The sequence below is a fragment of the Gopherus flavomarginatus genome, chromosome 2 (genome assembly GCF_025201925.1).
Source record: "Gopherus flavomarginatus isolate rGopFla2 chromosome 2, rGopFla2.mat.asm, whole genome shotgun sequence".
NCBI classification, from domain to species: domain Eukaryota; kingdom Metazoa; phylum Chordata; order Testudines; family Testudinidae; genus Gopherus; species Gopherus flavomarginatus.
The window spans coordinates 100,603,141-100,618,993 of record NC_066618.1 but is presented as its reverse complement, the minus strand read 5'-3'; the positions used below and the strand labels follow the sequence as shown (position 1 = coordinate 100,618,993).

Here is a 15,853-nt window from a genome sequence, read left to right as displayed (position 1 = left end):
TTCTCTTGGATGAAGTATTCAGGATACTGTGTAAAAGAAAGAAGGGGAGAGGGTTTAAGGAGGGAGTCAAAGGTTACAGAGAAGTGACATGTACTGTGGGCTATAATTCAATGGAGAAAAACTATTGTTCTTTGGCCAGGGAGATGGCAGACTTCTTTTTAAATAGCGGGCATTACTGCACTTTGGGATGGTATAGATCTATATTGTTCCAAAAGTGGCATATTGAGTAACATCTTGACTTGATGCAAGGGATATGAGGGGTAACTGCTCATATCACATTGAATCAATAAAAGACAAGATCACATTCATGCATCATTTACAGTTTTTCTTTGTATCTCCTGCATTCAGAATAATTACATTTATTATGCTCTTGAGTTTCAAGAAAATTCACATCTTTTCTCCAAGGGAAAATGACTTTCCAAATTGATAACTGATTTCTGAACTAAACATTAAATTCTGGACAGCATATTAAGGAATGCACTTATTTCGTACTTGGATAATCACCAAACTAATTTTTAAAAGCAGTATAATAGATCTAATATTATTTGTTGAACAGTATTGGACTTTTAGCCTACAAATGTAGATATTATAGTCACTTAGGTCCACCACATTCCACCAAATTAAATAGATTTATATAAATAGATACTCTACGTTCATACACATCCAACTCACAAAACTATGAATATCCAACCTTTAAAACAATTCTTGTTGACAACTCTTACCGTCTGAGAAGATGATAGATTGTATCTCTCTTTAGCTAAGACACAGCCTGGACAAAAGCATTTATTCCTCAGAGTGTGAAAACCAAGACAATGAAGTGAAGCCACTGATCAGTCCACAATTTTTGTTAGTATTAGGCAAACACATTTTGTAGTTCTCCTCTGTAATGTATTATTGTCAGTGTAACAGATTATAATTTACAATGTGATAATTTATGATATTATCAAAAGACTAATGCCTCATTGCAGGCAGCTTTCAGTCGGTCATAACATCAATTTTGCAGTTTTCTAAGTCACATTTTCTTACCTGTCCATCTTAGTGGGACAGCACCCCTACCATTTGTGAATAATAAAAGCTTGCAAGGTGCTATTGTTTCCAATGTCAACAAGCTTGTTTCACAGATTTTAAAAACAGTGCCTCAAGTTATCTGCAGTCTTTTAAAAAAACTATAAATAGTTATGCATGACAAGAGTACATGCTTTCTAACAAAGAAATGTCGAAATAGGCCAGCCACACATGCAAACTAAGTAACTGGAGCTGGCTGAAATATGATGAGCTTGTTTGAAATTATATAAAAGTTCATTTTTTTCTGAAGAAAGTTTAACCAGAAAATCTCCCCATCTTTTCCATCTCCCTTTTCTTTTGCTGTGGTAAAATGGAAAAAATAAAAGAGGGAGAAAAAACAAAAACAGAAAAATATTGGGTTTTTTTGTAATTTGTTGAGAAATCAGGAAATTTAAAAAAAAAATCCATGTAAAATGTTAAGTATCAGAGGGGTAGCATGTTAATCTGGATCTGTAAAAAGCGACAAAGAGTCCTGTGGCACCTTATAGACTAACAGACGTACTGGAGCATAAGCTTTCATGGGTGAATACCCACTTCGTCACATAAAATGTTGTTTTTGAAGATGTCCAGGTTGCATTTTTAAAAAATGCAAAACTAGAGCTGCCTAAAACTTCAAATTCCCAATTTTGAACATTCTGAAATTAGGTTTTGGTCCAATTTCGACCAAAACTGTCTTTTAAAATCTCTCTCATGAAGTAGAGACTCTTAAAAAAAAACTTTCAGGAAATACTGAAATATGGTGTTTCTGAAACAAAATCTGCTCCCTGGGACCCTTGGCAGCTGCTCAGTGACTCCAACACTGTTCTGGTGAGTTTCACCACTCCCCACCACTGAACACTCTGTGCAAACTGTCATTTTTAAATGCTTATCAACTTGGACAATTTGAGTGGATTCTCACAGGGATGACAAAAGCACATTCCTGACACAAAAAAACGGCTCCAAAGCATAGAGGTTGCTCAAAGAAAAGATTACCAGAATTTTTCAACATGGGAAAAACAATGTATTTTTTCCAAAGGCTCATTTTTTAGCTGAAATATATATATATATATATATATATATATATATATTCAGCCAAGAATGAGCCATATTTATATAATATGGAAAGTATCAGACAATCATAATAGGTGATGTTACCAGCCCTGACTGTAATGAGCTCTACTGCCCTCTTTTATAGTAATAAAGCAATAAAGGAATAAGTAAACACAAAATATTACATTTATTTTAGTTCCTGTATTCTTATCTATTTCAAGGAACCATCAAGTGCCTTCCTTCTAAAATCACAGACTATTAGTATATTACACTGTGAAATGTGCATTGTCTTTATATATTAAAGAGGGGACCAAAATGCAAATTTCAACCCATTCCTATACTCCATACGTCCATTCACACACACCCTTCCAAGCTGGTGCTGTGGGTCTGTGTCTTTCTAGCAGGCAGTCACTCACTCCTCTGACCTTTAAAGCCTTCTGGCTGTTTTCTTCCTCTGTTGGGGTTACAGATGAACAACAAAACAGCCCAATCGGCAAACGAGGTTCAATAAAGGAAGCAAAAGAAAAGAAGGTAAATAAACCTGGAGGCAGCTCCCATCAGGATATGGGTCTCTCTTAATTTAGAGGACTCTGGGAGTATCATATCCCACTGGATCTTCAGTGCAAGTTTCCATCTTTTTCCCCTTTTAAGCTCAGGGGATCCACACCCTCTTTGTACAAAGGTAGATGCTTTGCTGTCTGTCAGCCCTCTCTTTGAGGCTGGAGAATCTGAGACACCTCGTTCCCTTCCAAGGGTTGCCTCCATCTGAGTGGAGTTTCCTCTTTTTAAGGCCTCCCCGCATCCTGACAAGATTTGCAAGCATGGAGGGTTGGGACTGCTCCAGCCCAAAGCAGCTCCTTAACCTTGTATTGCATCACAGTGTAGCCCAGTGGTCCAAACGTAACCTAGATTCCAGGTCTGGTCTGACAAAGACTCACTTTGTGGACTTGTAACTTTACAGTAACTCCTCGCTTATATTCCTGAAAAATGCTACTTTAAGTGAAACGATGTTAAGTAAATCCAATTTCCCATTAAGAATTAATGTAAATAGAGGTGATGGGGGTTAGGTTCCAGAGAACTTTTTTTCGCCAAAATGTATATATTTTTATATATATACATACACATATACACAGTATAAGTTGTAAACAAACAGTTTAATACTGTACACAGCAATGATCATTGTGAAGCTTGGTTGAGGTGGTGAAGTCAGAGGGTGGAAGAGGGAGGGATATTTCCTAGGGAATGCCTTACTGCTAAATGTTGAACTAGTACTTGGCTGAGCCCTCAGGAGTTAACACATTGTTATGTAGCCTCACACTCTACAAAGCAGTGGGAATGGAGGGAGGAGACACAGCATGGCAGAGAGAGACAGAAATACATACCGTGTGTGTGTATGTGAGCGTGAGAGAGAGACATAATGTGTGAGAGATGCACATTGCCCCTTTAAGTACACTGCCTTTTAAACTAGATCAGCAAGTTGAGACAGCAGCTGCTGCCAGCAAGCTCCCTCCATCATGACCCCTGTTATGTCCCTCCCCAGCTCTGTGGAGATGGGGTACAGAAGGGGGAGAGGAGCAGGGAGGGGGACACCCTGACATTAGCACCCCTCTTCACTTCTTCACCCCCTGCACAGAAAGCAGGACATTCTTGGGAGCAGCTCCAAGGCAGAGGGCAGGAGCAGCACAGGGCAGTAGGGGGAGGGACAGGTAAACTTCCCAGCAATTGATAGCCTGTTGGGCAGCTGTTGCACAGGGAACTTAGGGGAGCTGATAACAGGGCTGCCAGTCCACCTTGGTTCCAAGCCCTCACCACTAGCTCCAATGGGCTGCTCTTTCTGCAAGCCGTGGACAAAGCAGGCGGCTGCCAAACAAACTTATAAGGAAGCATTGCACAACTTTAAACAAGCATGTTCTCTAATTGATCAGCAATGTAACAATGAAACAACATTAACTGGGATGACATTAAGTGAGGAGTTACTGTAGTGGTCTCCATTAGTGTCCTCTTCTGTAAAATGTCATTAGATATTTACCTTCTTCATAGAATGTTGAAAAGATTAATGATAAATATTTGAACAGATGCTTTGGAAAATGAAAATCTAAGGGAGCCTATAATGGCTAAATGTGAATATATGTTGGTGACAAGATAGTTGCTACTTACTTCTGACATTAAAAGTATTTTCTTCCTATACTTGTGTTAGATTGTAACTAAGTTGAAGGCATAGTCATACACAGTTTCCTTGCAAAGCAGATTCTAGCCACCACAATAAAAACAAATATACACAAGTGTTCAAAACACTGGCTGCTTTGAAAATCTGAATAAGAAAATACTTCCTCAGGAAAGCTTTTGTATTCCCTGATTTGCATTAGTTCTTCCCAACTGGAATAACCTCATTTATAAAGGGTCTGAATTAAAGCTTTACCACAGTGGTACATAAGTATAGCATACAATGTATTGCAGTCTGTAATCTGTATTAAAACTCTACAAGTTAGTCATGCTGGGAGGCGGAAGCAGGAACATCACTCATGCAAGGACTCCGGAGGCTATATGCCCCTGGAAGCCAAAAGTAGGCACAATGCTTCCAGGGATGCTAGGGGAGCATGACCGCTGTTGGCACCTGCTGCACCAGTCCTGCAGGCAACGTATGTATTGCACCCAGTGAGGCCCTGTATCTGCCAGCCCATGCATGTTGGTTTGAGGCTGGGGATGTCACTATGCCACTGCAATGCCCCCATTAGCACACACACACTAACACAGGAGGCAGCCATTATTTGGCAGTCTGTGTCCTTTTATCAGCACACCTCTTTGATATCAAAGAAAGTGGGGTTGAACAAACTGAAAAAAAAAAAACCTTGCACGACAAAAAATATACCACCCTAAACAGTAATTATCTCAGCCTAAATGAAAATCTTTAGAACAACCAAGAGCTTTGGGAAATAGCTGGAATCCTATGTTTTTTCTTCAGCCAAAATGTACATTTTTGTAGAACATAACGTGCATTTTAGTTCAGCCCTTTGATATGATGGTAACCTTAGGGCTATACCAGCACTATCATCAATCTCCATGTGCACATCTTCCATTCACATGAAAGGGAACTCTGAGTTTGGATGGCAGATGGCATATGGCCCTTAGCTCGGATTTACAATTTGAAACTCAGCACTCTGATTGTCTGCTTTATTTCCCAAAGAATCGTAGAAAGCAATGTGCTGAGAAATGAATGAGAGAAAATAGCTTGTAGTTTGTACTTCTCAGCAATTTCAGGAAAGAATAAAAAAAATACTTCTGTGGTTATTTAAATTGGGGGAGCACTTTTCTTTAAATTACCCTAATTATTTCCCATGCAACTTCTTGAACAGGCAACTCAAATAGATGGATGGATATTCATGAAAAGACGCATAGTGATCAATTGAAATGACAACCACATTTAACATTATCAAGAATTACCTGAAAAACCATTTACCACAGTCATCTTTTGCATCTGGCTGTCTAATGGTGCTTTTAATGAAAGAGACAAGCATAACTTAACTAATTACTTAGAGATATTGAAATCCGTCATGTCAGCGACTCCTTCGTGCACATTTTCTTGGACCTTCAGTTTTGTTTCCTTTAAAGAGGAAAAAATTAAAATCAGGCAGCTTTCAATATTATGAAGAATGAAGTCATATTGTGACAAATTACACCGCTCACATATGAAAGCAAATCTAATTAAAAATCCATCTAATTTGGGAGAGCAACTTTCTAGCGCATCATAAATTGGAAATTTCAGTGAGCACTGTTTTGGTTAGTTGAGTTATGAAGAGTTAGTCAATGCATTAAGTGGTTCTACTTGTAAAATGGAAGCTGCTTTTTCTATATGATGATTCATGTAATTAGAACAGAAGTATTCAGAAGTGGAGCCTGTGCATCTTCAGGTTCAAGAATGGAATCTCTCCCTACTTCAAGAAGTCCTTCATGTCTTTGTGAGAATGCTGTTTGGCTCCCTCCTCTCTTCCAGTGGAAAGACCAAGCAGCCTCCTGGCTGGTCCACATTACAAATATATTTTTGGCCAAATTTCCCTGAACCTTCTCCTTGGATCTTGCCTCCAAGAATGTGTCATGTGCTTCTGAAAACAGCTATTTAATCTAATTTGCTCAGGAGCTTCAGAAGCACATGAACACCCGAAAACCTCTAAAATACAGCTAACTATATACAGAAGAGCTACAATGAGAACAACAACTGGAGGTAAATGAGGAGCTAGACTCCAGCACATTCACCTCCAAGACTAGGGTTGCCACCTGTGGTATTTTTGTTTGTTTTTTTTTTTTTGAGGTAGCTTTCCTGGGAAATCTGCAAGGGTACTGCGTACATGCTGCCTGCTGTCTGGTTTTATGGTCTCAGGATCATCTTGGATGTCCAGTTATTTTGCATAGAGGTGGCAACCCTATCCAAGACACAAAGGGTCAGATTCACTTTTCACTGTCATTTACACCAATGCAAAGAGTGTGCAAAGTGGATATAAAAGGTCCACCAAAAAGAGCAGTGAAAGAGCAATGTTTCACTTCTTTTTGAGCACAAAAGTCCCAATTCTGATTTAATTCATAGTGATGTAAGTCCACTGTCTTCACCTGAGTTATTCCTGGTTTATGCTGATATAAATCCATGCCCAGGGTCTACCATTAGAAGTAAATCAAGAGGGATTGTGTCAGGACATATGGAACCTTGTGAGCCTAATTGCCAACCAAAAGTTTTCTCAGTCCACTATTCTGAATTTCGTTCTTTTATCTTTCTAGCTGAGGAATCTATAGCCCTATTATAGGGTCAGGCTGCATTCATTACACTGTGTCGTATACTGGCTAAACTACAGTACCATCTGTGCGGGAAGCTGTGAGAATTGCACCACTCTCCTAGCACCCCAGTGCACACATTGTACCATTCCTTTAGAAAATGCAGCCTGCTCACTCAGCATGTCTGGCAGGATCTATAAGTTAGCCCAAAAAGTGGGGAGAGGGCAAAGAAAATGACCACGTGTGGCCCTCCACACACTCTTTGGGGTGTTGTGCACTTGCCAAGGTTACTTCTAAAGGGCAGATCTTAGGCTTTGACCCATATAGACTCGTTTATGGGTCTAACTACGTTTGAGTAGCATCAGCCAAAATTATGTGTGTGGATGAATAGTTCAGAGGTAGTTTTATTAGAAAAAATAATACTAGAAATGCAGATAGGTAAAAAATAAAAGTTTTCCTTGTGTCAACGGATAAGAAGGTTTGAGAGTATGTTTAATAAAAATGGGTGATTTTTCTTTCAAACAGCCCAAATACAAGCAAAAATGCTATTGATTTAACAAAGAAAAGGCAAAGTGGTTTCTATACTGGTTTATAATATTTGCTCAAATCACTTTGAATTGCTTTGATTCCAAATTTTTATTTCACAAGCAGTTCTAGATGCAAAGAAAATCTGAGATAACAATAAAAAAAATACTGCCTGCAAAAGAGGAACAAAAGTAAAATTCACCCTCCATTGAAAAATTTGTTATTTAAACCTCCACATTAGAAAAGCAACAGACCACAATTCATAACTTAAATTAATATAAAATGACAAGGGTATTTCTTTCTCTCTTTGTTGCAGTAGTGAGAACATCAAAGACATGAGGGGGAAAAAAACATTTTTCAGCTTCCTTGAAATCCTTTATCTCTGGAAAATAAACTTAAAATATCTTTCTTTAAAGTCCTATTCTACAGTATATGCTGAGTACCCTCAGCTCCCATTGACTTCAGCAGGAGCTGAAGGTGCTCATTGTCTTGCAGGCACCCAGCTGTTTGCAGTATTGTCATTTTACAGTAGTGCTCACCATCTAGACCTCATTCTTTAGGATTAACAACTCTTACCCCTCATTTTTACTGTGATCTAGAGCTATATTCATGTTTTCATTAGTTGTAAATAGAGCAACAAGGTTTTAAATAATCAATATGCATATTTTCTAAGCCAGCTTCCCTTTTCCTAAAATACATGGTTTAAGTAGAGTGGGGGTGTAGAGGTTCCCCCCCGCCCCCTCGCCCCAGGGCAACAGGGAACCAGGCCACCTCACTACTTAGGTCCAATGAATCAGGGGAATTAGCCTAGGTGGGCGGCAAACAGTCAGCACCTCAGGCAGGGGCTGGGCGAACAGTTTAATAACAGGCCCAGGTCCTGGCTCTGAAGGGCCTGGGAGAGGGGGAGACTGCCACCCACACGTTGGGTGGCAGGGGGGATGCAGACCCTCCCACTCCACTGCATCCCAGCCCGAGGCCCTAGCAGCGGTAAACAACCCGCTGCTGCATCAGTGGGGATCCTGACTGCAACACACTGACATCAGCTCTGGGCGTGCTGCAGCCAGACTAGGGTCAGCTGCCCCCGGGGCTACTTCCCACTTCCCCTTCCACAGGTACTTGCATCTGGACGGAGTCTTCCAATGATTCAAGCAACATGGGCTCCTCTGGGTACTCGGTGGGCAGTAAGCTTGGCAGCTCCTCTGGGTAACTTGCCAGCGGCAGGTTTACCAGCTTCTCATCGGGCCAGTCCTTGGGTCGGCTGCAAGCTGCGGGAGTCTCCTAACCGGGAGTTAGGCCACAGGCGTCTGGCCTCTCTGGTGGCCAGGCCTATAGTGAGCTCTGGGTTTGGGTTTTTGTACTTCTTGTCCTGCGCCCTGACCTCTGGGGGGTGGGCACAAGCTCCACTGGCTCCGCCCACTTTGGCATTTGGAGGGGCTCCCCCTGCTCCGAGGCAGCTGGGAACCAGACTGCCTCACTATAGGGGGTAACAAATTTTTGACTGAAACATCTTCATCTTTTTTCCCCCCATTCAAAAGGACTTTTCATTTCAAAATTACCTTTAATTTACTTTTAAAAAATTACAAAGGGAACAGAGATCAAAATCTAAACAAAATGTTTTTTGACTCAAAATTAATTTTGATTTGCCAAAAATGCCACACTATTCAGTTTTATGGTTGACCCAAAACAATTTTTTTTTCCATTTTATGCAATTGGCAGTGAACCAAAAAGTCCATGATAAACACAGCTCTAGTTGTAAAGCTTGGAGATAAAGAGAAACATCAGTGCACTGAAAAAATTATTCCTACCCATGAAGAGATATTGTGGAGAGGAACTTTACTCTGATGACCTGCTGCTTAAGGTAAAGGGAGCATGGAAATCTGATCAGCATGTTTATAGACATCTCTTCCCACATCTTGGTGAGGGGGTAACGGTGACAGGGAGGGAAGAGTATAATTCATTTTTCTTATCAGAACTCTCAACATGAAACAGTGCTACTAAGAAATGCTCATTCTTATTCAGTACTTTTCTTCTAGCAAGAGAAGATAAATTGAGTCAGGACATAAAATAAGGCGGCAAGTTAACTGATTAATCCACATCCTCAAATAAAATTGCTTTCTGGTATTTAGGGAGTAAATGGATTGTTGTGCTTCTGGGAAGGACTAGTTGGAGAAGTAAGAATGTATGTAGGTGTCCATAAATGTCTGGACTAGTGCAGTGATGCTCAAAAAATGCTAGATTTCTGTCTGTAGGTTAATTGAAAATTACCAGACTTAATGCAAAAGAAATGATTATAAATAATTCTAATTAAGGTAAGAACAATTAAAACCGACTGGAAGTGGAATAGTGTAAAATAAACACGGTAAACAATCAGGTTGATTAAATATCTAGAACACTTGAGTACAAAATACATACAATGAAATTAAGTTAAAATGAAGGCGTTCACACAGAAATTAACACTGTACAGTGCCTGCCACAATAGGGACTGGGAGTGGCTGGCTCACTACAAAAGCAATTTTCCCTCTCTTGGTATTGACACCTACTCATCAATTATTGGGAGTGGATTACTTCCATCCTGACTAAATTGGCCTTCAACACTGATTCTCCACTTGTAAGGTAACTCCTTTCTCTTCATGTGCTGATACATATTTATGCCTGTATCTGTAATTTTCACTCCATGCATCTGAAGAAGTGGCTTTTTACCCACAAAACCTTATGCCCAAATGAATCTGTTAGTCTTTAAGATGCCACTGGACTCCTCGTTGCTTTTGTGGATACAGTCTAACACAGCTATCCCTCTGATACTTAATAAGAGACAGTCCTAAAGAGTTTAAAATCAATCTGCAGAGAGCTTTGTGTAGATGGACCCCACTGAAGTCACCTGTGGAGAGCTTGCTACACAATCAGAGCTTAAACATCCAAGACAGACAAATGTTGGAAGAAAATAATTATCTCACAAGTGTAGCTGTGTTACATTTCATGAAGTGCAAGATATACAAGATACACGTTGAACAATGCAAAATGAGTTGTACTTTTCTCATGAAACTTTATGAATATATAAATCTTTGAATATCTATTCCCTTCACTGATGAAGCTTGTAACAAATTTGTGAATTGATGTTTCCAAAAACTATGAATCTGAATACTTCACTGAATACTTGAGTACAAAATACATACAATGAAATTAAGTTAAAATGAAGGTGTTCACACAAATTAACATTGTACAGTGCCTGCCACAATAGGGAATGGGAGTGGCTGGCTCACTACAAAAGCAATTTTCTCTCTCTTGGTATTGACCAAGGCGTACAGGAAAGATGTAAATAGCCAGTGAGATGACATCAAAGGGTATAACTTAATAGAAGCTCAATACAAAGCACTAGGGGATGCAAAACTCCAACAACTGTCCTTCAAGCCATTAACTGGCAACACTGGACATGACAGAGATTATAATGTACAAAACAGTATTCAGGATAGTGAGAATTATTGGAAATGTGGGGAAATTAGGTTATTATAGACCTGGTCTAATACAGCCCATATATTTAAGAATATTGTCACCTATCTGAGATAATTCATAATGGTAACCACACAGAATAGCAATAGACTCTATACTTTTTTAGATGACATTTTGATATTGAAGAAGGTTACATCAGCAATATAAATGTTGTATACCATCAGTGTCATGGTGAGGCATGAGTAGTAGAGTTGATTGAAGTATGAGTAGACAGTGACTCATATGAAAGCTATGTACACATGGAATAATTTAGAAAGTAAAGAGAACACATGAAAACCATTTATGTATCACAATAGGAAATAGAACGATATGCCATCTATTATTCCTGCTAGGGGGGCATGCAATGTCCGTGCCCTAAACACTGCCCTAAATGTAGATGGATACTACTTTTAGTGAGTTAGTGGGAGTACAGATAGCGTGGGTATGTCTACATGAGCTGCCATGCAAACCCATGTCTACAGTGTAGCTGTGCCCCCAAACAGAGTGAACAAGGTTTCCCCAGCAGTTCCTTTTCCCAGCTAATAGAAACCAGCACAATTATGGCTGAGCAGGCAAATAAGTCTTACTCCTTTTCCCAATTCCCAGAGCTCTATCTGCTGCCCACTTCTTCGCTGTGCCTCTCAGTGGGGATGACAAGCACACTCTGGAGAGGAGGTAGTTGTCAACACTGACAACCTCACACCTGTAAGCCCTGAGAAATAGCAGTAGCCCAGTCCCTGCTGGGAGGATGCCATAGCTTTGGGAGAAAGAGGGACAGATTGTGGGCAAAGAAAGACAATGGGATAAAAATTCCAATATATGTTATGCAATGATACTAAAGTTTAAATGGTTCTCCTCTCTCCCCTGCTTCTCAATAGAGACTGTCTCCTGTACCCTCATCTCAGTTAACATTTCAGTGGACTCGCACCTGCTTATGTTGAATTTATTCCACACTTTCCATGTATTTTTGAAGTACATTTAGTGTTAGTGAGAGGTGATGTCCTCACAGCAACTCTGGAGACAGAAATTATCTCTTCATCCCCACAACAAATGCAATATGGGCAGTAACACTGAAAGCTTCCCTGCCAAAATATCACTCACTTCTGATCTGCGTGACCCACTTCTGACAGGGAGAAGATAATGTAGCTTCCATTCCCATTTAATTTTTGATCCCTCTGAAGAGACTGAACTGATTAAATTTATTTTTGGCAAACTGTAATTTCATTTGTGTTTGGTTGAGGTTTTTGGGGGTGGGTGGGCAGGAGGTATGGGATGGGAAATGTGTGGACATTTGGTCTGAGAGGAGCTTTATCAAGACCAGTAACTTGTTTCTTAAAGTTCACCAGATAGCTGTCACAGATAGCAACGACTTTCAGTCACTATCCATCTGGCCTAGATTTAAGTAGGCTGAAAGACTCCATATTAATCCTCTGAGCCAACCAATCCCTCATAGTGGGCAAGATGAATTGTCTTCTTTGTAGAAGACAAGTAATGTCCAAAAGAGAAACACTACTGACCACATTTTCATGCAACATTTATATAAACATATTTTACCATTTTTCCAATGGTCAATGAAAGACAAGTAAGAAAAGCTAAACATGTATCATGTGTCCTTGAAGGAATTCATTCAAAAGTGTTTTGCTTTAAAATAACTATAATGAATAGTTGATACTATTTTGATTTGTTTTGACACTACAAAACAAGTTATTAATGTAAATCTTTAGCTATAGAAATAAATCTTGACTGATGAAATGTCAAGCCATTAGTTTTATGCATCCTTAAACTTCCTTGGTCTAATTATACTATGCACCAGCTTCTAAAGGAATGATATTGCCTTTCTTATTCCATTAATACACTCATGACTTCCATTTCAGATCACAGCAATGGTTGAACATATAAAAATTGTCTTGAACATTATTTATATATGTTCACTCTAGCAGCTGTCATTAGTGTACTTATTTACAATAATGTCTCAACATTACATTTATTAAATGATAAATGACCACTTTAGATACTATGAAATTAAGCAATGTGTTTCTGAATTAATGTCTGACTTTTAAAATATACTTTAAACCTCAGAAACCAAATGAGAAACAGTTCTGAAATGCCAGGAAAATAAATTTAAGACCCAAGACACAATTTTCACTAAAGTTTTTCTTTATTCTTCTCTATAAATTAGCTTACATTATGAAAAAAAAGCAGCAAAGTACCTAGACAGTATTTTTTCCCCCAGCCATGGCTATAACCATTTTCTATGAAGAGTAGTATTTTTCTAGTTATAGCAACATTACATTCAGCTAGTTACACTCAGTTCATTCATTTTTTGCTTGTCACAGGCTTGATCTTGCTCAGCAAGCTGCCCTCATCCAGCAAAGCACTTACGCACATACTTAACTTTCAATGTGAGTAGTTCCACTGATTACTCACTCGTACAAATTACATAATGTTACCGTTAAGTTGACAAGACAATGCATGTGCTTTAAGTTAGTGTGTGCTTGAATGCTTTGATAAATTAGGACCAGAGTGCTGAGCAATTTAAAGGACTGAGCCCCAATTGTACAATCAATATATTCTGCCAGTTTTAAATTGTACACCCTAAAAAAATCTAGGAAAACCAGTTTGTAGTCTATACAGGAAATATACCAAAATGACATTTTGAGGTCTGTGGTCTCACGCCTAGGAATGATGGGAAGGAGACCAAGGTTCTGCTTCCAGCTCTGCAGCAGACTTCCTGGTCAAGTAACTTAACCGCTCCGTGGCTCAGTTTCCTCCTCTGTAAAATGGCAGTAACAATACTTCCTCGTCTCCCGGGGGTGGTGTGCTATGGTTAAATTCTCCAGGCTGAGATCAAAAGAGCCTAAGGGAGTTGGACGCTCAGCTCTCATTGAAATTTGATGGGTGTTGGGCACCTAATTTGCTTAGGCTCCTTTGAAAACCTCAGCCTGGATATTTGTCAAGCACTTTGCATATCTGGAGCTGATTTCATTTGATGACCTATAAGGAATATTGGTATTCGATGATGTAAAACAAATGGCAGAATTATGGGTGTTCTTCCTCTTCCCCACCCTTGCTCAGCCATTTATATGAGGATCAATGAAATAAGAAACAAAATGATTTTAGCTTGGAAATAACAGGATATTAAATATTTTTCTTTACTAAGTATTTCCCTTACCCAGCATGTGCATTCCCTCACTGTGTTTTTTGTAATTCATCTTTCCCTTACTACTGAGTTTAAAAATATGGTCTTTAAATATTAAGCAGTCCTATCCTATCAAATTATTTCAGGTATGTAAGTTCAGACAAATTCTCCAAAGTCACTGCATTAAAAATGTACACAATATCTCTGATTCTGCCTTCCATATTTTTTTCTTTTCAGATCTCCATTAATGACTTCTCACCGTTAACCTGACTTGGTAATAGCAACTGAAAGCAGGTAAACTAATTTCTTAGGGCCAGATTCAAACACCATTATTCCATGTTGAGTTATGCCATAGTCTGCAAATAGCCTCACTGAAAACAATGGGACAACTCAGGGAATATTGCTCAATGTGAAAAAGATAATAGCACTGGTCTTTAATAAGGAGACAGATTATTCCTGCAAGAATATCAGATAGTCTTCACATCACTGTAAACTATAAGTAGATTCAGATATACATGTCAAAAGACTTTCACAAGCAAATAAGCTATACGTTACAACTGATCGTAATATGTAATAAAGAGGGTTTCAAATCACTGAATACTATCTAAAATATTGCATACTATACATTTAGGTAAATTGAGACTATATTGTATGTTGTTGAGGACTGTAATTTGTGTCTACGTGTACTTTATGGCACTGATGATTAACCCAGGTAAATTGTACTTCATTGTTCAATCAAGTGTGTTGACTATAATACAGCAGACTCCACGACATTCACTGTTGACTGTAATCTGTGATCAAGTAGGCTGTACATCCCTGTCCAAATGCCATCGGGTAGATTGTATATCTCTGCCATACTTATTCACTCAGGTACACTGTACATGACCACTGAATGAATAAGTTTTGTAGGTTATATGTTAGGGCTGATTGTGCTCTGTAATCAGGTTGCTTTTACATCACTGTCAACTAGAATAAGACTGAAAGATCATCATGTAACTTTCCCTACAGTAAACTGTTGGCCGACAGAATCCATTGCTCATACATTGTGTGCTTCAGTTGTCTCCTAGGCTCCTTTTGAGATGCGCAGTTTCTATTGAGACTTCTCCCAGGCAAATTTTGCATAGATTTCAAGGAGTTGGCTTTATGGTTTTTCAAATACATAGCAAATGAAGCATCATAAATTAGCATTTAGCACACACATATAAATAGTAGATTAAATCAGAAATTAGGAGGCTTTCATGAACCAGCACATGCTTCTGTTTCACAATGGCCCAGACTGAATCAAATAGTCTGCCTAAACAAACAGTCACCAATACCTGAAAAAGACCAAACCCTCATCTACTATGTTCATGTGCCAACACATTTTATTAATAGAAGTTTATTCCTATCGAAAAACTTTTACATAAGATTTGTTATGAAAAGTTCTAAGAAACTGGCTGATGTCTTTAATAACTATTAGTTAAGGTCAAATCCTGAAGTCCTTACATTGGCGAAAATCCCATTGTAGTTGTCTGAGTAAGGACTGCAGGATTTTGCTCTTTATGCATTATTCTTTAGTTATCAGCCAAAGGGGTTTGAACACTGGTGGAGGAGGATCTGTTCATTCACCTCTCTAGTATAGAAATCCAGGGCCCAAACCTTCAAAGACTGAATCACATGCATAACTTTGCACATGAGACTAGACCCTTCGACTTCTCAATGATACATTACATGTATGCGCATGTCTCTTCAGAATCAGGTCCTAATTCTTGTGACAGTGACAGATATTTAAAAGAATCACTGTCAAGAACTCATAATGGCAATCAATGAAGAGAGGATAAAAACACCATGTAGAAAATAATTCATTGC

General features: G+C 38.9%; 1 protein-coding gene across 1 annotated transcript in view; it reads right to left on the bottom strand.

Moving 5' to 3' along the window:
- Positions 1-15,853, bottom strand: part of CNTNAP2 (contactin associated protein 2) — a 1,698,090-nt gene that overhangs the window by 1,402,903 nt on the left and 279,334 nt on the right. The window lies entirely within an intron of this gene.